This window comes from Monodelphis domestica, chromosome 3 (assembly GCF_027887165.1).
Source record: "Monodelphis domestica isolate mMonDom1 chromosome 3, mMonDom1.pri, whole genome shotgun sequence".
Lineage (NCBI taxonomy): Eukaryota > Metazoa > Chordata > Mammalia > Didelphimorphia > Didelphidae > Monodelphis > Monodelphis domestica.
Window position 1 is genome coordinate 359,713,594 of NC_077229.1, and position 20,720 is coordinate 359,734,313.

The window sequence follows — 20,720 nt, forward strand, 5'->3', positions numbered from 1 at the left end:
TTACATTTTGTGGATATAATCTATTATTTCCATAGTCATATGAATTCTTAATTGACATTAGATTTTTAATTGAATTCTTGATCTCATAAACAAAGTAAGAAATAATTTGGTATAAATCTAAAGTCAAATACAAATATATCCAAAGAATAATTAAGAAGAACACAAACTAAAGATCAAGTTAAATGCCCTGAATTCTCTAGCCATCCAAAGGTAGCCATTATAATAAATTATATACATTAAAAAGCTCAGGATCTAAAGGTAGCTAATTAATTGAAGTGAGTCATCTATTGAAAAAGTTGCAGTCTTTCTAGAGAATAGAGATAATATCAAACCTTTGATTTATCAAACTAAGTATTAATTAGCCCTGTTGGAGACCAGAGGGAGACACAAAGAAGAAAAAGATACACGAGAATGTATTTGTGTTTAGATTTGACTTGATTTTAGCATTCTTTTTTCTTCTGTGGCAAAGAACATTAGCATTTAAATTTAGCACTCAATTTTAAATGGTGATATGCTTGGAAAAATGTAAACTGCTCATTCCTTTTTCTTCAGTATGAACCTTGTATTTGATGGGTGAATGGGAGGTCCATCCTAGTGGAGTAAGATCTCCCTCTAAGTCTCTTGATTCTATAGGGACAACAATGCAACATGCAAGTGTGGGTTGCATGGGAATAGTGAGGGTTCAAAGAATATTAAAGTTGTCTTGGGATTTATTCAGTGTTCCAGAAAGTGAGGCTTACCCACACAGGCAGACACTCCCCGAAGTCAGTATACATGAGGCTTATATATGCTTAAACTACAAAAGAGAGGAAAGGTTTCAGACAAAAGGAGATCAAGAGAACATTTTCCAGAGATGGCTGATTAGATAATAGTGACCTTAGTGGTCGAGCTGGTTTCTGGAATCGGAGATTTGTTGCAGTCTCTCATAAGAGCTATCACCACAGGATGTTTTTGTGTAAGTCATTGGGGTAGAAAATGTGGCAAGGAAGACTTCTAATTGGCAAGTTAAAGCTTACCATAAGACGGAAGAAATTGTGCTCAGTTCCCTAAGAGAGAAGAAATTGTACTCAATTTGTGATTCACACAAGATACTTACTATCAATTTCTGTAGCATGCACATATTTCATGTCTTTTTATGTTACTTTTCCACACTGTTTCATCAATAACAGGTAGTCTAATGATTTCTATCATTTGGTATCTTCCTTTCTTTTCTGTGTAGAATGTGTGTAATTTCCGTTACTACTAGGTGAATATTCATGTTAAAAATTAGATTTTTTTTTCATTCAAAGAGAATCTTAGAGTCATTGTAAAAACTACAAAATAGCACATTCTCTCAGGTATGCTTTCTCATACTACCCAAATCTAGCCCCAGTTATTGGTCCATCTGTCATACCATTCTAAGAGGAATTTATAGCTAATTATGGTGGAACAAACCTATAAATCCAGATAACAGATAAACTGAGGCTTATGAATCTCTTGAGTTCAGGTTTTCTGAGCTACAGTGAGCTACACATGATGACTGTATATGCTAAATTTGATCTTAATAGAAGTCCTTGCAGTTGAATATGAATTTACCAAATTTCCTAGAGAGGAGCTATTCAGAGTCAAAGATTCCCATTCATAAATGGTGGAATTAGGCCCCCGAGTTATCACAACACTTCCAATCTAAATGACATGATGAATCCCCATCTTAAAATGTAAAAAATAAAGATATGTGTTCACATCAATCAAATGTTAGAGCATAATTTAGAAAATAGGCATTCTTTTCATCCTTTATCCTTACAGTGGAAATTTGGGTGGAGAGTTCTGAGTAATTTTGGCTCTCACTGGAGAGGTTTGACAAATTTTCAGGGTCCATTCAAATCAGGAAAATATTATTCTCAAGCTGAAGTTCCTGGAGATTCCTGTGAACCTCTTCTGTTGGTGATGAACATTTGTACTATCAGCAAGTCACCTCACCTATTTGGGCCATAATACCTTTCTTTATTAAATGAGAGGTCTGGATTAGGTAACTAAATCCCTTGCACATTAAATTCACCACCTTTGGAGAGTGTACATCTCTTTGTTTTGTTTATCTGTTGTTTATTTGTTTCAATCCTGACACTCCACTACTCAATTTAGGGTTTTCTTGGCAAAGATACTTCAATGGTTTTGTTTGCCATTTCTTCTGCAGCTCATTTTAGAAATGAGAAAACTGAGGAAAGGAGAGTTAAGTAATTTGACAATGGTCACAATGCTAGAAAGTGTTTGAGGCCAAATTTTACCTAAAAAATAGTCTTCCTGACATCAGGTCTAGCACTTTAGCTATTGTGCCACCAAGCTGCCCATTTTTTACCTTATTTTATGTTAAGGAAAATGTCATCAAAATTATTATTTCTGTTGACATATCCATCAAGCAATCTTTCATAAATTTAACATGTATATATGAAAATTCTTTTTTTGAGTAAAGCTATCAAGGTAACATTTTCTTGAATTAAGCTAATACTTTTTCTCATAAGTAATGAACATTACACAAACTGGAATCTTGTCAGCTCTTTAGATTTCTTTCAGCTACGTAACTGTAGGCATAAAACTCATTCAAGTAGCAACATAAACTTATCTTCATCTTACATTTGAGAGTTTTTTAAACAGGAGGACCACAGTGAAATAAAATTTAGTTTTAGCTTTATCTTATGACAAATAATACCCAAACATTTTTTTCTAAGTTAGAATCACAGAATTCTGGAGTGAGAAGATACTGAGAAAATGATCTTTTAGATAATTTAAAAGACAGTACCTTACAGTGAAGAAAGTTCCAAATCTCAAATCAGAGACCCTCAATTTAAAATCTGGATTTACCACTTACAATCTAGACCTTGAACATATCACGTTTTGTTTCTGGGCCTGTTTATTCATCTTCATCTATGAAATTAGGGATTGGAGTATCTGGCTTTTGAGATCAGTTCTATCTCAATTATTTATATTATAAACTCATAGCTATATGGCATCTATAATTTCCTAACCATTATTTCTTCATTTTCTACTTAAAGTCCTTCAATGAAGAAAAATCCACTTTATTTCAAAGCAGATTATTTTATTTTTGGATATTATATCTAATTACTAGTAAGTTTTTTTTTACTATCTTTGAAAATGAAATCTATCTTTCTACAAATTTTAATTTTTGTTCCAACTTTTACTTTCTGAGATCAAAGTAGAAAAAAAAGAGCAATAAAGGGAGGAAGGAAGGAAGGAAAGAAGGAAGGAAGGAAGGAAGGAAGGAAGGAAGGAAGGAAGGAAGGAAGGAAGGAAGGAAGGAAGGAAGGAAGGAAGGAAGGAAGGAAGAATGATAGAATCCTAGACTAAATAATTTTAAAAATATTCTTTGTCCAACCAACCAAGACATACACAAAAATAATCAGAACTAACCTTTTTTTCACATAAAAGTCTTTTAGATATTGGAAGAGAGTGTTATTCCCTACCCCCACATCCTTCCCCCTAAAAAACCAACCAAACAAAACCCTTTACATCTCCTTTAAATGTCAAAACATTCCAAATGCCTTGAATTAATAATTATATTATGGTCTCATGGTCGACTATATTGTAGCTTATCTCTGCTGGTAATCTTCAGATTTTCAATGTCCTTTGCAAACAGATGTATGCAGAATTGAATGCAGTACTCCTCATGTTTATTGACCAGGGCAGAGTGCCCTAGGAAATTCTACAAATGGTTTTTTTATTGTATCATAAAGTCTCCTTCATTCCAAGAATTGCTAGTATTTGTTCTTTTTCCTCCAAAAACTCCTTTATATATTCTTTGAATTTCTTCCTTTCCCCATGTTTGGTTTAAAACTTACAGTTAACTGAGATAATGGTCTGAGCGCAATCAATGTATTAGTTAGTCTAGCAGCAACTAATGAATTGATTAGGGTTCTTTCTAAATGATCAAAAGGCCTGGGGGAGGGTTGACTAGCTTTTATAACTAGGCATGTCTTTCTTGTGATTGGCTTGACTGTACATCTTTTGGATGTCCCCTGAGAAAGGTTAGACAATCCTTTTTGGTAGACATTTTAATGATGATATGAGTTAAAAATCACCAGAGCTCCTTCCTATTACTTTCTCTTTGGGAGATGGAAGTAATATTCAAGTGAAAGGATTAGTCTACACACATAAATATAGTCTTCATGGATATAGTCACTAGATACTGGTTGATCAACTTGAATTTGAATTAAGTGGGCAATGGGTGAAGTAGTTTACAAAAAAATAAAAATAGTATAAATTTTTAAAAAGTTATGTACCAAAATAATCTACAAAGGTAGAATCACAGAATTAGTTGACAGATGTAGACAATGCCAAATTTAATTTGTAAATTTTATTTATAATTTTATATTATCTTATAATATAGAGTGGATTATTATATTATGTCATTATATAATAAAATATAGAAAAATATATAAATACATGTATCAATATAAAATATAAATATTAAAATAAAAAATATAAGGAAAATATTTAAAAATGAAAATATATAAAATAAAAATATATTAACAAAATAAAAATAATTAATAAAATAAACAAAAATAACATAAAATGATATTAGATAATATTGTAATAAATAGCAGAAATTTAATTCATAATAGAACTGAGTCCTGAGTGGAAGTAATTACGAGATAGAAACATGACCTTTAGGCAAGTTTTTACCAGAATGTAGTTGAAGGATAAGGAGTTTGGACTTACCAGCTTAAGTATTAAAAAATAGAATTAGAAATAACTTTCAATTCTATTTCCCCAAAGTATATTTTGATTATAAACTTGGTTTTTAGGTATTTTGTGTATTGAATCAATGAATTCATTGGTATTCTTTAGCCATCATATAATATTGAAGAGGTCTTTGAACAAGAGCATTTTAACATAAACTGTTGGCAAACCTGTTGTCAAACCATACCACTCTGTGGACTTACAAGGCTGTTATTTTTGTTGTTTTGCTCCACGGGTAGTACTTTGCAAATAAATACAACTAATGATCTGAACTTCTATTACTTTGGTCCTTAAACTCTCATGAGCAAAACAATTTTTAGTCTTTCTATAACTTAGTAGTCTTTAAACGGTGCTCTGCCAAAAAGAAAAACAAAAAAAAAGCAAAAAAAGGGAACAACACCATCACAGTGGAGTCAACATAATGATCATATAATAGTTCAGAATTTTCCTAGCTTCAACAACAAAACTGCATAAATTCTTGGATTTATATTCAGTTTGATAATATCTTCTGGAACTTTACTGCCAAAACAATATGAGGAATCTGAGTAGTAATTTTAGGGAATTTATTTCTTAATAGATGCAATACCAAAATTGTCCTTCTAAATTAACATAATACCTCAAGAACTTAGAATTTAATCTTTATGTGATGGAATAATTTAGTTCTATTAGATACATCTAATTTCTTAAACATTAAGACATTTTTAATGTAGACCAATTATTGCCCAAAATGTTACGCAGGAAATCCTAGCATATATATTCAATAAATATAATGTGTAACATTTCTATATTCCTTTATTTGCACCACTGATAAAAATAAACCTTTTATTTATTTTTATGATTTGTGTTGTATAACAGAAACAACTTCTTTTGAAGAGAAGATGTTTTCTAGACCTTGTTACAATATTATAAATGGATTTTCCAGCTGAGCTATAGATAAGTTCAGACTACTTTTGCACTAGGTTTTGATTTTTAGCAATAAAGTTCTCTTTTAATTAAAAATATTCTTCCAGTATGTGCCGCATATGAAGGATATCATTTCAGGTTTGAGGAATTTTGGTCTTCTTATTTATAAATGTTAAATTATTAAAACAAACAGTAGTCCAAGCACAAATCATCAAGTATACAATCACTAAAAATATTTCTCCAAGGGACTGTGGGAAAACAAGTGTTTAAGTAACCTATTATGTGCTGTGAATTGGTCCAATTAATCAGAAGAAATGTGGAACTATGCCTGCCCCAAAGTTAATAAATATGTATTATCTTTGACCAAGCAACATCAATACAAAGTCAATCCCCCAAAAACATCAAAAAGGAAAAGGACTTATATGTACAAATATCTCTATAATTATTCTTTTTATAGTAGCCAAAAGCAGAAAATTCAGAGATACTCCCCATTTTGGGAAATTACAAATATATATATATATATTACAAATATATATATTACAAATTACAAATATATATATATATATAGCTTATAAATACAATGAAATATATTGTTCCATGTGAAATAATGAATTAACAATTTGAGAGAATGGTGAAGAGACCTTTTTTTCTGATTCAGAGAGAAGTGACCAGAGTTAAATTTTTTTTTCGAACATTTTGGAAAAAATATATCTTTGAAAAAATTTTAAATTGCAATTAACATAATGATGAATCATGAATGAAACCAGAGCATTTAAGATGAAATATGGCTTTAAATTCTTGCTAAATAGGTAATGACATTAAAATATAGAGAAAGACATTCATCTTTTACCACTGCAAATGTATTTCTATTTTTTTGTTATTAAATAGGAGTAGCAATTGAGCAATAGAAGGAGAATTTTACATATATGAAATGGTGTCTTTTAAAGTCCAATAACTATGTATATACCTAGATTAAGAATATAGTCTCAGAGACTTCCAGGTAAGCATGGCAGCAGTCTAGATACTGCACCCATCCCTTCCTCAGACCCACTGATATAGACAACCTAAAAAGTCCCCAAAAAGCCATTCCCATGAGAACAAAGGGAATCTACAGTAGGGCAAAGCATTAAAGGTATGTGGGATTTGGGCATTTCCACAGAATAAGGGAGTGAAAACACTCCCACCCAAACTTTAGCAAATTTACCCTACCCCACCCCACCTACGGAGCCAGAGTAAGAGCCAGTGCTTGCCAGAATCAACAAGGGAATGAGGGGCACCCCTGGAACAAGCAAGGGGCAGCTCTAGGACTTGGGAGCTGACTAAGACCACCAAGGACATACCCCTGAGACCAGTTACACTCAAAACCCCAGTGGGTAGGTAGGGGAACGCAGACCTTGCGCAGTCCCGGGAAGGTAATGCAGCTATGGAGATTCTAGAGCTTGACTCAGGCAAAAACCTTGCTCCTTAGCTCCATACACAGAGAACCTGCCCTCCTCACTCAGATTTCTGCCTGGAAAAGGAAGGAAAACAACCATAGTGATGGGAAACAGTGCCCTGGAACAACTTCACAACAACAAGAAAAACAAGAAGATGAGGATGACCTTGGATAATTTTTACAGAGGAAAAATACAGACTACAGAGGAAAGAGTAGAAGAGGAAATCCAAATAAATGCACCAAAATATTCCAAAAGAAGTGGAAATTGTCCACAAGCTCTGGAAGAATTTAAGTTGGAGCTTATAAAAAAGATGGAAGCCTTCTGGCAAGATAAGTGGGAAATAGTTCAAAAAGGAAATAAGAAAATATAGCACAAACCAAAAAATTTTAGCTGAAAATCAAAAGGTTAAAGCAGAAAACCAGGCCTTAATGATCAGAATTGAGCAACTGGAAACCAATGGTCTAGCAAAAGAGCAAGAATTAATAAATCAAAGTCAAAAGACCAACAAAATAGAAGAAAACATAAAATATCTCAATGACAAGGTGACAGATCAGGAAAACAGAGGAAGGAGAGACAATTTGAGAATCATTGGTCTACCTGAAAAACCGGAAAAAAAAACAGAAATCTTGACATCATACTACAAGAAATCATCCAAGAAAACTGCCCTGATGTTCTTGAACAAGTGGGCAAAATAAACATTGAAAAAGTTCATAGAATACCCTCTATACTAAATCCCAAAAAGACAACTCCCAAGAATGTAATTGCCAAATTCCAAAGCTTACAAGATAAGGAGAACATTCTACAAAAAGCCAAAAAGAGACAATTTAGATACCAAGGAGCACAAATTAGGATCACACAAGGCCTGGCAGCTTCTACACTAAAGGACCACAAGGTGTGGAACATTATATTCAGAAAGGCAAGTGAACTGAATCTTCAACCAAGAATCATCTATACATCAAAACTGACTATATGCTTCCAGGGGAAAGTATGGGAATTCAACAAAATAGATTTCCAAGAATTTGTAAAGAAAAGACCAAAACTAATTGGAAAGTTTTATTTCCAAATACAAAGAGCAAGAGAAACATGAAAAGGTAAATAAGAAAAAGAGGGAAAAGGAGAGATATGTTTTTTCTTTGTATTCAAACTCTCATCTTTAAGAGCTACGATTAGATCAAATTATATATTAATATATGGGGAAATGTATGTGTAACTCTGAAAAACTGTATTCATTATAATAGTAATTAGAAGAATCACTCATAGGAAAAGCATGTGGCATTAAGGAATATAAGATGTTATGCAAAAAAAAGCAAAAGGATGGGGGAGGGAATCCAAGATGGTACCAAGAGATACTTGAAGAAAGAAAATAAATGGGACAATCCTTTTCACAAAAAGATACACAAGGGAAAGGGAGGGGAAAATACTCCTATAAGAAGAATAGGAAGAGAAACCTAATAGGTAATACTTAAACCTTACTCTCAGTGAAATCAACTCTGATGGTGAAGAACATCTAGATCCATTGGTATCTTGAATTCTATCTTATTCAAAAGAGTAAGGGAGCAGGTAAAACTAAGGGGGTGAGGGGGAGGGAGTACAAAAAGGGAAGGAAGGAGAGTGGAGAGGGAACTTAACAGACCCTAAAAAAAAACAAAAAGGGAACAAAAAGGGAGGGACTAGAAAGGGAAGCTTATCAAGGGAGGTGATTAGGGGGATTTATTAAAAGTAAACCACTAGTTTGAAAGGATATACTAAAAGAAAAAAGGACAGAATTAGGAGAGGATATCAAAATGTTAGAGAATTCAAAAGTGACAACCATGGAGTTGAACATGAATGGGTTGAACTGACCCACAAAAAGTAGACGAATAGGAGAGTTGATTAGAATCCAAAACCCTAACATATGTGGTCTACAAGAAACAAACCTGAGGTGGGTAGATACTCATGAGGTCAGAATTAAAGATTGGAGCAAGACCTATTGGGCCTCAAATGATAGAGAGAAGGCAAGAATTGCAATCATGATATCTGACAAAACCAAAATAAAAATAGACTAAATCAAAACGGATAGGGAAGGTAAATACATCCTGATAAAAGGGAGGATAGACAGTGAGGAAATATCACTAATCAACATGTATGCACCAAAATGGTACAGCACCCAAATTTCTGATGGAAAAAAAAACTAGTAGAATTTAAGGGGGGAATAGATAGTAAAATTATACTAGTGAGAGACCTGAACCTATCACTATCAAATTTAGATAAATCAAATAAAAAAATAAATAAGAAAGAATTAAAAGAGATGAATGAAATCTTAGAAAAATTGGTACTCAGGGGAAAATTTATATCCCTGAGTTCATATATTAACAAATTAAGGATGGCAGAGGTCAAAGATTTGGACATGCAAATCCAAAAACTTGAAAGCTAACAAATTAAAAATCCCCAGAAGAAAACCAAATTAGAGAACCTAAAAATTAAATGAGAAATTAATAAAATTGAAAGTGATACAACTATTGAACTAATAAATAAGTTTAGAAGCTGGCATTTTGAAAAAACAAATAAAATAGACAAAGTATTGGTCAATCTATTTAAAAAAAGGAAAGAAGAAGAGCAAATTAACAGTATCATAGATGAAAAGGGACAACTCACCTCCAGTGAAGAGGAAATTAAGACAATCATTAAAAACTATTTTGCCCAATTATATGGCAATAAACATGCCAATCTTGGTGATATGGATGCATATTTACAAAAAATATAAATTGCCTAGATTAATAGAAGAAGAAATAGAATTCTTAAATAATCCCATATCAGAAAAAACAATTGAACAGGCCATCAAAGAATTGCCTAGGAAAAAATCCCCAGGGCCTGATGAATTCACAAGTGAATTGTATCAAACATTCAAAGAACAACTAATCCCAATACTACATAAACTATTCGACATAATAAGCAAAGAAGGAGTTCTACCAAATTCCTTTTATGACACAAATATGGTACTGATTCCAAAGCCAGGTAGATCAAAAATGGAGAAAGAAAACTACAAACCGATCTCCTTAATGAACATAGATGCAAAAATCTTAAATAGGATAGTAGCAAAAAGACTCCAGCAAGTGATCAGGAGGGTTATTCACTGTGATCAGGATAGATTTATACCAGGAATGCAAGGGTGGTTCAATATAAAGAAAACCATACACATTTAATAAATAACAAAAATTATATTATTATCTCAATAGATGCAGAAAATGCCTGTGACAAAATACAACACTAATTCCTATTAAAAACACTAAAAAGCATAGGAATAGAAGGGTCTTTCCTAAAAATAATAAATAGTATCTATCTAAAACCATCAGCCAACATCATCTACAATGGGGATAAACTAGATGCATTCCCAATAAGATCAGGAGTGAAACAAGGATGCCCATTATCACCTGTATTATTTAACATTGTATTAGAAACAATAGCAGTAGCAATTAGAGATGAAAAAGAAATTGAAGGTATTAAAATTGGCAATGAAGAGACTAAGCTATCACTCTTTATGGATGATATGTTGGCCTACTTAAAGAATCCTAGAGAATCAACCAAAAAGCTAGTGGAAATAATCAACAAATTTAGTAAAGTTGCTGGATACAAAATAAACCCACATAAGTCATCAGGATTTCTATATATTTCCAACACATTCCAGCAGCAGGAATTAGAAAGAAAAATTCCATTCAAAATTCACCCTATACAATATAAAATGCTTAGCGATCTATCTGCTGAGACAAACACAGGAACTATATGAACACAACTACAAAACACTTTTCACACAACTAAAACTAGATCTGAACAATTAGAAAAATATTAACTGCTCATGGGTAGGATGAACTAACATAATAAAAACGACTATCATACTCAAACTTATCTATTTATTTATTGCCTTAAACATCGAACTTATGAAAAATGTTTTTACTGAAATAGAAAAAAAAAACAATAAATTCATTTGGAAGAACAAAAGATCAATGATATCCAGGGAAACCATGGGGGGGAAAATGCAAAAGAAGGTGGCCTTGCAGTTCCAGATTTCAAACTATACTATAAAACAGTGGCCATCAAAACAATTTGGTACTGGATAAGAGAAAGGAGGATCAGTGGAATAGACTTGGGATAAGTAACCTTAGCAAGACAATCTATGTATGATAAGCCCAAACATGCCAGTTTTAGGGACCAAAACCTACTATTTGATAAAAACTTCTGGGAAAATTGGCAGACAGTGTGGGAGAGATTAAGCTTGGATCAACATCTAACACCCTACACCAAGATAAACTCAGAATGGGTGAATGACTTGAGAATAAAGAAGGAAACTCTAAGTAAATTATGTGAACACCGAATAGTATACATGTCAGACAATTGGGAAGGGAAAAAATTTTAAACCAAGCAAGATTTAGAAAGAGTCACAAAATGTAAAATAAATAATTTTAACTACATTAAATTAAAAAAATTTTGTACAAATAAAACCAATGTAACCAAAATTAGAATGGAAATAACAAACTGGGAAATAATTTTCATAACAAAAACCTCTTACAAAGGTCTAATTACTCAAATTCAAAAAGTGCTAAATCAATTTTACAATAAAATCAAGCCATTCTCCAGTTGATAAATGGGCAAGTATCATGTATGAGCAATTTTCAGTCAATGAAATCAAAACCATTAATAAGCACATGAAAAAGTGCTCTAAATCTCTTATAATCATAAAGATGCAAATCAAAAAAACTCTGAGGTATCACCTCACACATAGCAGATTGGCTTACATGACAGCAGAAGAAAGTAATGAATGCTGCAGGGAATGTGGCAAAGTGGGGATATTAATTCATTGATCGTGGAGTTGTGAATTGATCCCAACCATTCTGGAGGACAATTTGGAACTTTGCCCAAAAGGGTGCTAAAAGACTGTTTGCCCTTTGATCCAGCCATAGCATGGGTTTGTACCTCAAGGAGATAATAAGGAAAAATACATGTACAAGACTATTCATAACTGCACTCTTTGTGGTGGCAAAAAATTGAAAAATGGGAGGATGCCCTTCAATTGGGGAATGGCTGAATAAATTGTGGTATGTTAGTGATGGAATACTACTGTGCTCAAAGGAACAATAAAATGGAGGAATTCCATGGGAACTAGAGAAATCTCTAGGAAGTGATGCAGAGTGAAAGGAGCAGAGCCAGGAGAATATTGTACACAGAGACTGATACCCTATGGTACAATCAAATGTAATGGACTTCTCCATTAGTGGCAATGCAGTGATCCTGAACAACCTGGAGGGATTTATGAGAAAGAGCACTATCCAAATTCAGAGGAAACACTGTTGGAGTAAAAACACTGAAGATAAAAAACTGCTTGATTACATGGGTCTAGGGGGATAAGATTGGGGATGTAGACTGAATGAACATCCTAGTGCAAATACTAAAAATATGGAAATGAATTCTGGTCAAGGATACATTTAATACCCAGTGGAATTGTGCATCGGCTACAGGAGGGGAGTGGTGGGGGGAAGGGAAGGACGAATAGAAATGATTTTTGTAACCAGGGAATTTGTTTGAAATTGACCAAATTAAAAATAAAATAAACAAAGACACAATGAAAAAAAATGAATATAATCTAAGGGTAGGACCTAATTAAGAGTTTTAATGGTGTGTTACCATACATTAATCAAGTGTGTGAATATATTTTATTTTACTCTTCTTTGTATCAAATTGATTCATGTAGGAGGACAGCAAGCCTTTAGAGAGCCTGGATATATCTCAGAAATTGGAGTTCAAATATACTACATCAAGAATGACTTTGCCTTGTAAGTCTTTATCCCTACTCTGTAAGTGTCTTTTTTTTTTGCATTAAAAATTGTCAATGTTGATGATCTGATGTCTCAGATTCAACTAGGGAATCTGTTGATCTCTAGCTTATTTGTCTTGCACTCCAAATAAAGTCAGACTTTGCTCAAGGAGTATTTTGCCAAGTCTTTTTTTCTTTTATTGTGTGTGTCTACAGACCCAGTAACTTTGAATGCTTTCCACATTTATTAAAGCCAATTTCTAAGATTTTCTCCTGTTATTTTTTCTTTACATGACACATAAGTGGTAAAAATTTTCTTATTTACTGATCTTTGATGACTAGATAATCCAGGAAGCTCTTATCCTAGAAAGATGGGAAAGTTTCAAATATCTGTGAACCATGATATATCATTTCCTGATAATGGCAGAATTAGCTTTTGAGGCAAAATTGTCTGAAGCCAAAATATGCAATCATTTTTTTACTGCACTGGATCACTTGAAGTTTGAAAATCTCTTCATTCTAAACTCTAATGGCAAAACTTTTTGACTGGAGAATTTGTTTATGAATTTTATAACCAAACATAATTTATTGGTACTATCTATGACATATACCTCTCCTCTAACACTTTGCTTCTCTTTGATTCCACAGAATTGAACATCTTCCAAATATCAATAAAAGGCTAAGAAAATAAGGGAGCAATTGGTGACTTTCAGGAAACAAAAACTTCCTTGATCCTCTTGTCTCAGCATACAAGGATATTGTTTTCCATATAGTCTGCGAATCCCAGCAATTTTTTTTTCAACAGAAGGTGTCCTCTAAAAATCTTTCTGCCACAATACCTTTCCACACTCCAGGTGTGTGTTTCTGGCCTGCCTTAGCCATTTTTCAGAGTGGAGAAAAGAACTTCCACACCTTCTAATTTTTAAGCAGCTTAAAAAAAAAAAAGCTAATCCTGGAATCTCAGTTTAGAAGGTTGTTATTCAATGCTTTTCAGAGGGATGTCAGAGAGACCAAATTAGTGAATTTAAAGTCAGTTTTGGGAAATAATTCTGTTTTTTCTCTCTTGACCCAAAATGACATTTCTTCATATGCAAATAAGTTATTGTTGTCCCTTGGACTTTTTCACCTTAGGGAAGAGAGCACAGAAGAATAACTCTTTTTTTTTCTTTTCTTTACTTTTTTCTTTACAAGGATATTTTGTTTTTTTATTTTTTTATTACAATACTCAGTTTATTTCCCTCCCTCACTTCCACCCACCCTTCTCGTAGCCAAATTACAATTTCATTGGGTATTACTTGTGTCCTTGATCAGAACCTATGTTGTTGTTTGCACTAGGATCTTCATTTAGAGTCTACATCCCAAACCATATCCCTTCGACCCATGTATTCAAGCAGTTGTTTTTCTTCAGTGTTTTATTCCCACCATGTTTCCTCTGAATGTTGGTAGTGGTCTTTCTCATAGATTCCTCAGACTTGTTTGGGATCACTGCACTGTCACTAATGGAGAAGTCCATTACATTCGATTATACCACAGGGTATATTCATTTCTGTGTATGATGTTCTCCTGGTTCTGCTCCTTAAACTCTGCATCAATTCCTGGAGGTTGTTCCAGTCTCCATGGAATTCCTCCACTTTTTTATTCCTTTGAGCACAATAGCATTCCATCACCAACATATATCACAATTTGTTCAGCCATTCCCCAATTAAAGGACATCCCCTAATTTTCCAATTCTTTGCCACCACAAACAGCACAGCTATGAATATTCTTGTATGTGTCTTTTTCCTTATTATCTCTTCAGGGTAAAAACCCAGTAGTGCTATGGCTGGAACAAAGGGTAGACAGTCTTTTAGTACCCTTTGGGCATAGTTCCAAATTGCCCTCCAGAATGGTTGGATCAAATCACAACTCCACCAGCAATGCATTAATGTCCCGACTTTGCCACAACCCCTCCAGCATTCATTACTTTCCTTTACTGTCATATTAGCCAATCTGCTGGATGGGAGGTGCTACCTCAGTTATTTTGATTTGCATTTCTCTGATTATTAGAGATTTATAGCACTTTTTCATGTGCTTATTAATAGTTTTTATTTCCTTAACTGAAAATTGTCTTTTCATGTCCCTTGCCCATTTATCAATTGGAGAATGGCTTGATTTTTTTGTACAATTGGTTTAGTTATTTATAAATTTGAGTAATTAGATCTGTCAGAGATTTTTGTAATGAAGCTTGTTTCCCAATTTGTTTCTTATCTTCTATTTTTGGATGCATTGGTTTTGTTTATACAAAAACTTTTTTTAATTTGATGTAATCAAAATTATTGATTTTCCATTTTGTGATTTTTGTAGCTCTTGCTTGGTTTTAATGTCTTTCCTTACCCAAACATCTGACAAGTATAGTATTCTGTGTTCACCTAATCTGCTTATACTTTCCTTCTTTATATTCAAGTTATTCATGCATTCTGAGTTTATCTTGGTGTAGGGTGTGAGATGTTGATCCAAACCTAATCTCTCTCACACTGTCTTCCAATTTTCCCAGAAGTTTTTTTTTTTTAATCAAATAGTGGGTTTTGGTCCCTAAAACTGGCATGTTTGGGCTTATCATACATAGAGTGTCTTGCTAAGGTTACTTACCCCTAGTCTATTCCACTGATCCTCCTTTCTGTCTCTTAGCCAGCACCAAATTGTTTTGATGACCACTGCTTTGTGGTGTAGTTTGAGGACTGGGAATGCAAATTCTCCTTATTTGCATTTTTTTCATGACTTCCCTGGATATCCTTGATCTTTTTTTCTTCCAAAATAACTTTGTTATGTTTTTTTCTAATTCAGTGAAAAAAAATGTTGGTAGTTCAATGGGTATGGCACTAAAAAAGTAGATTAATTTGGGTTGGATTGCATTTTTATTATATTAGCTCGTCCTACCCATGAACAATCAATGTTTATCCAATTATTTAGGTCTATTTTTAATTGTGTGGTGAGTGTTTTGTGTCTCAGCAGATAGATTCCTAAGTATTTTATATTGTCTAGGGTGATTTTAAATGGAATTTCTTTTTCCATTTCTTGATGCTGAGATGGGTTGGAGATATATTGAAATGCTGATGATTTATGTGGGTTCATTTTATAACTTGCAACTTTGCTAAAGTTGTTAATTATTTCCACTAGCTTTTTGGTTGATTCTCTATGATTCTTTAAGTAGACCATCATATCATCTGCAAAGAGTGATAGCTTGGTCTCCTCATTGCCAATTTTAATACCTTCAACTTCATTTTCTTCTCTAATTGCTATTACTAGTGTTTCTAGTACAATTTTAAATAATAGAGGTGATAATGGGCATCCTTGTTTCACTTCTCATCTTATTGGGAAGACTTCTAATTTATCCCCATTGCAGATGATTTTTTGCTAATGGTTTTAGATATATACTGTTGATTATATTTAGGAAAGGCCCTTCTATTCCTATACTTTCTAGTGTTTTCAATAGGAATGGGTGTTGTATTTTATCAAAGGCTTTTTTTGCATCTATTGAAATAATCATGTGATTCTTGTCGGTTTGTTTGTTGATATGGTCATTGTTGTGGATGGTTTTCCAGTACTGAATCATCCTTGCATTTCTGGTCTGAATCCTACCTGGTCATAGTGAATAACTCTTGTGATGACTTACTGGAGTCTTTTTGCTAGTATCATATTTAAGATTTTTGCATCTATATTCATTAGGGTGATTGTTCTTTAGTTTTCTTTCTCTGTTTTTAACCTGCCTGGTTTTGGGATCAGTACCATATTTGTATCATAAAATGAATTTGGCAAAACTCCTTCTTTGCTTATTCTGTCAAATAGTGTATATAATATTGGGGTTAGAAAAATAACTCTTAAAAACCCTTTAGTTAAAAAAAAAGTCTCTTTACCTACAGTCAGGGTTTCCTTTTGTTTAACTTTTATTTATGGAATAAACTTGTTGCATAGCATGACTGACTCTATGAAAGAGCAGTGCATTACCTATCGCCAGCATCTTAAAGTTTTAGAGTGTCTTTTCTCACAGCTGTTCCTGGGAACAATGATCTTTACATTTAGCTTGAATAATCCTGAGATTCAGAGAGGAGATACATCTTCCTGCATACTTTTTACATTTGGGCCTTCCCAACCTGTACAATAACTCCAATTTGAGATCCCTCCATTCTATATTCAGTGCAGAATTCTCCCTTACTATGGCCAACTTCAGAGCTCTGATAAAATGATGCAAATGGATGATCAATACTGGTGGAAGGGAAGGAAACTTTAAAAGAGATCTGGAGGGTTATTGCTAACTATTTTGAGTGTATTATCCTATAATATAGAACAAATTTATTGGGAATGGTGAAAAGGATTTTGACTGCACCGCCTGCCTGTATCTTGTCATTTGCTTATATTCTTGTATTTACTGATTGCTTTAAGGTTTAATTTTTATCTGTATTATTATCTTATCTGTATTATTTATCTGTATTATTATCTGTATTAAGTTTATCTGTATTATTCTAGTTGATACCTTTCTGTAGTACTGAATCATTTAAGCTACTATGTTTTCCCTATATTGATCTATAAATTGTACCTTTACCTCTGCTGAAAAACAAAATATCATTGTATAAGTCCATGAACATCTTGCCCAAAACCCTTCTCACTAGAGCTATTGAAGATTACATGTAGCCTTTGTTAATTATCACATAGATGATGATGGATGTATTTTAACAAAACTGGTTAAATTGTATGCAACCTTTGGAGAATTTAATGAGCCTAGAATTTAAATGGTAATTCTAAGAGGTCTTCAGAAACAATTGTAGTAACTAGTAGTTTCTGAATGGATGATTTTTAAAAAATATTTATATATTATAAAGAAAGTTGTATTAAAGGTTTAAAGATCATATAAAGCAAGAAGTCAAACAAAGCTTATGTGCATGCATAATAATTTAATTCTTCATTTTAATTTACTTCCACCAGAATAATCTGGATTTATTGATGATGTTCTAGACCCAAATAAGTTTTACTTTGTTTAAAAATATATTTGCCAAGGCTGAAAGATTTACTACATCTGTAAAAATTTTGACAAATATTCATCAGTCATAGATTTTGATGTCATATAGCAACTTATGTGAAATATGAGAGTGGGTTTGTTTGCTATCATAATTAACTGGACTATTGTGAATATTGGGGAATTTGATACTTCTTTGAATGTGCATTATCTACTATGTTACTGTTTTATTCTGAAAATCATTTGTACTCCCTGTGTTTTTATTATTCACCTCAGGGGGGGCACATTATTGTTGTGATCTTTGATTTAAATTTTAACAATTTTAGGATAAGAAACTTGCTACCTCCCAGAATCTACAATGAACCATGAAGATAGATGCCTGCAGAGGCCACATGCTGTACCAGAAGATCCAGAGTGAACTTTAAGATGTGAATTGAACTAAGGGGGACTGAAATGCCTTTGTTTTGGATGTATACTCATGCCAAAAGGAACTGCCCCCAAATTGGCTTTTTGTCAACCTAATAATCATTGGTTTTGTTCTATTTTTTTCCTTTTATCCACAAATTATTGTAAATTTTAAGTTAATTATGTTTTCATGATCCTTTCAGGGAAACTAGTTTGCCAATGGGATAACAGGGGTTTATGTATAAATGGAGATTTTGATCCTTTGAATTCATTCCCCAGAAATCCTTAATATTTACACAGATATAAACTCTCCTGCATCTCCACATTTGTAAAGATTAAAATTTGGGGAGACTGAGGCAGGTAGAAATTAGTTTCTCTCTGCAAGGAACATTATATTTTTATGAGGTTTATTAAAGATTAAGGATTAAAGAAAATACAGAATAAGAAACACGTGCCTAAGCCAGAGAGGCCTAGACAAGACCTCACCTACATTATGAAAAGAACCACTTCTGCTCCAAAACGGAAGTCCAAAAGACCCCCAGTAGGTGGAGAACTCCTTTATAAAATCATTTGTGTTCTTGCCCAGGCAAGAATTCAGTGTGATTACAAAGCACTCTGGGGAAGTAGAGCAAAGGATTCTGGGGATTGGAGTCCTGAATTCGAGTCTATTTTTTACATATCTCCATGTGAATATTTGAAAAAAAATAATTTTTTCCAAAGGATCACGAAAACATAATTTAAAGATTACAATAATTTGAGGATAAAAGAAAAAGAAAAAAGAAAACAATAAAACCAATAATTGCTGAAAGCATTGACAAAAAGCCAGTTAGGGGGCAGTACCCTTTGGCATGAAAGTATACATACAAATAAATGTTCAATCAACCACACCCAAAGTTCATTTTGATCTTGTGCAGCTTGTGGTCTGGAGGCTTCTTCATGGTGGCTTCTCCAACATTTCAGTTTCTGGATTCAGAGAGGTAGCATCTTCTTTACCTAAAATTCATCTCAAAAGGAATTTAAACTTTGCAATTTAAAATAATAATACTTTTTACATTTCCCCATGTTGTGGGTGATTGAAAAATACAGGATAACTTAGGGATGCATGGCTGAGGTATGAGGTATATGAATCAATTGGCAAGAGATATTAAAAAGATATCAGAAAATCCAAATAAAAAAGGAAATACTGGATGAAAATATAGACTAGCAAATTCTTATGTGTAAAAATTCCAAGTGAAAAGAAAAATAAATCTATAACAGGTCCTTGAATCACGGCCCAATCAAAATGATCTAAGCAATGATGCATTTACCCAGTTAGTAGCCAGAACTACAGAAAGGTACCACACTATGAGAGGCAGAAAAGGGGACCAGATTATAGGAGCCAAGGTTTTGGGGATACTAGTCTGTGAGTATTTTCAGAGTGAGTGTGGACAAAAGGAAGGCTTACATCTTAACATAAGTCAAGTGTCGCAACCCCAAGTCTCACAAAGGTTCAAAACCTTTGCATTGGCCTAGAAGTGCATCAATCCAACCGGAATTGGGTTTTCTTTGGCCCTGTGCAATGGCTCTTATATGTATATCTTGTCCTGGAATCAGAATCATTAAGCAACGTCCCATAATTTTTTTTTAAATCATTAGTGGCATCGTTTTTATAGTCACAAGCTTTTTAGGGCATGCATTAGCAAATGTATCTTAAACTTGTAGTACTGAAAAATCAAAAGGTTAAAGAAAACCTTAAGGCTGGTGACATGTGCTTTAAATATAAAAAGGAGAGAAAAAAAAACAAATAGTATATTGCACATGCAAGAAAAATATAATAATAAAAGAGTTTTAAAAATTCAAAAATATAGCTTATAATCATTGACACTCTGTGTCAGCTAAGAAAATATAAAATGCAAAGCTTTCTCACCAAAAATGAGATCCATTTCCTCTTCATACCTGGCCATGATCTACTGTGAGTGAATGCAAATGAATTGAACAAGGTAACAATTTTTTAGTTTTTAAAAATACAGTAGTACAAATATGTAGATATCAATATCCCTAAAATTCTCAATAACCCAATTAATTACAATAGCAAACAAACACACTTTCATATTTCACATAAGTTGCTGTATGACATTTTTAAAACCTATGAATTGATGGATATTTGTCACAGATTTTACAATAATAGCAAATCTTTCAACCTTGGTGAATAAACATATTTTTAAACAAAGTAAAACTCATCTTGGGTTTAAGAACATAATCAAGAAATCTATATATCATTCTGGTGGAAGTAAAATAGTGAGCTAAAGAGTATAAATAAAGGGTTGCTCCTTTTTTGGAGGCTTTTTAGGGGTACAAATGCCCTGAGATTAACTGCCCCAACTTCCATTCACATATTTAGAAATGTGGGAAGGTTGTGGGTTATAAAATGTATTTCACTTCAGCTAGAATTGGCCTTACACCTCGTGTTAGGGGCAGGCAAAAATAA

The 20,720-nt window shown here is 33.1% G+C and overlaps 1 long non-coding RNA gene across 1 annotated transcript in view; it reads left to right on the top strand.

Annotated features, from left to right (window-relative positions):
* The window catches only part of LOC130458464 (uncharacterized), a 33,182-nt gene that overhangs the window by 9,694 nt on the left and 2,768 nt on the right, over positions 1-20,720 (top strand). Inside the window, exons 2-3 of the long non-coding RNA XR_008917780.1 lie at positions 12,796-12,877; positions 13,507-13,712. This is a non-coding gene — a long non-coding RNA (uncharacterized LOC130458464). The remainder of the gene's footprint in view (positions 1-12,795; positions 12,878-13,506; positions 13,713-20,720) is intronic.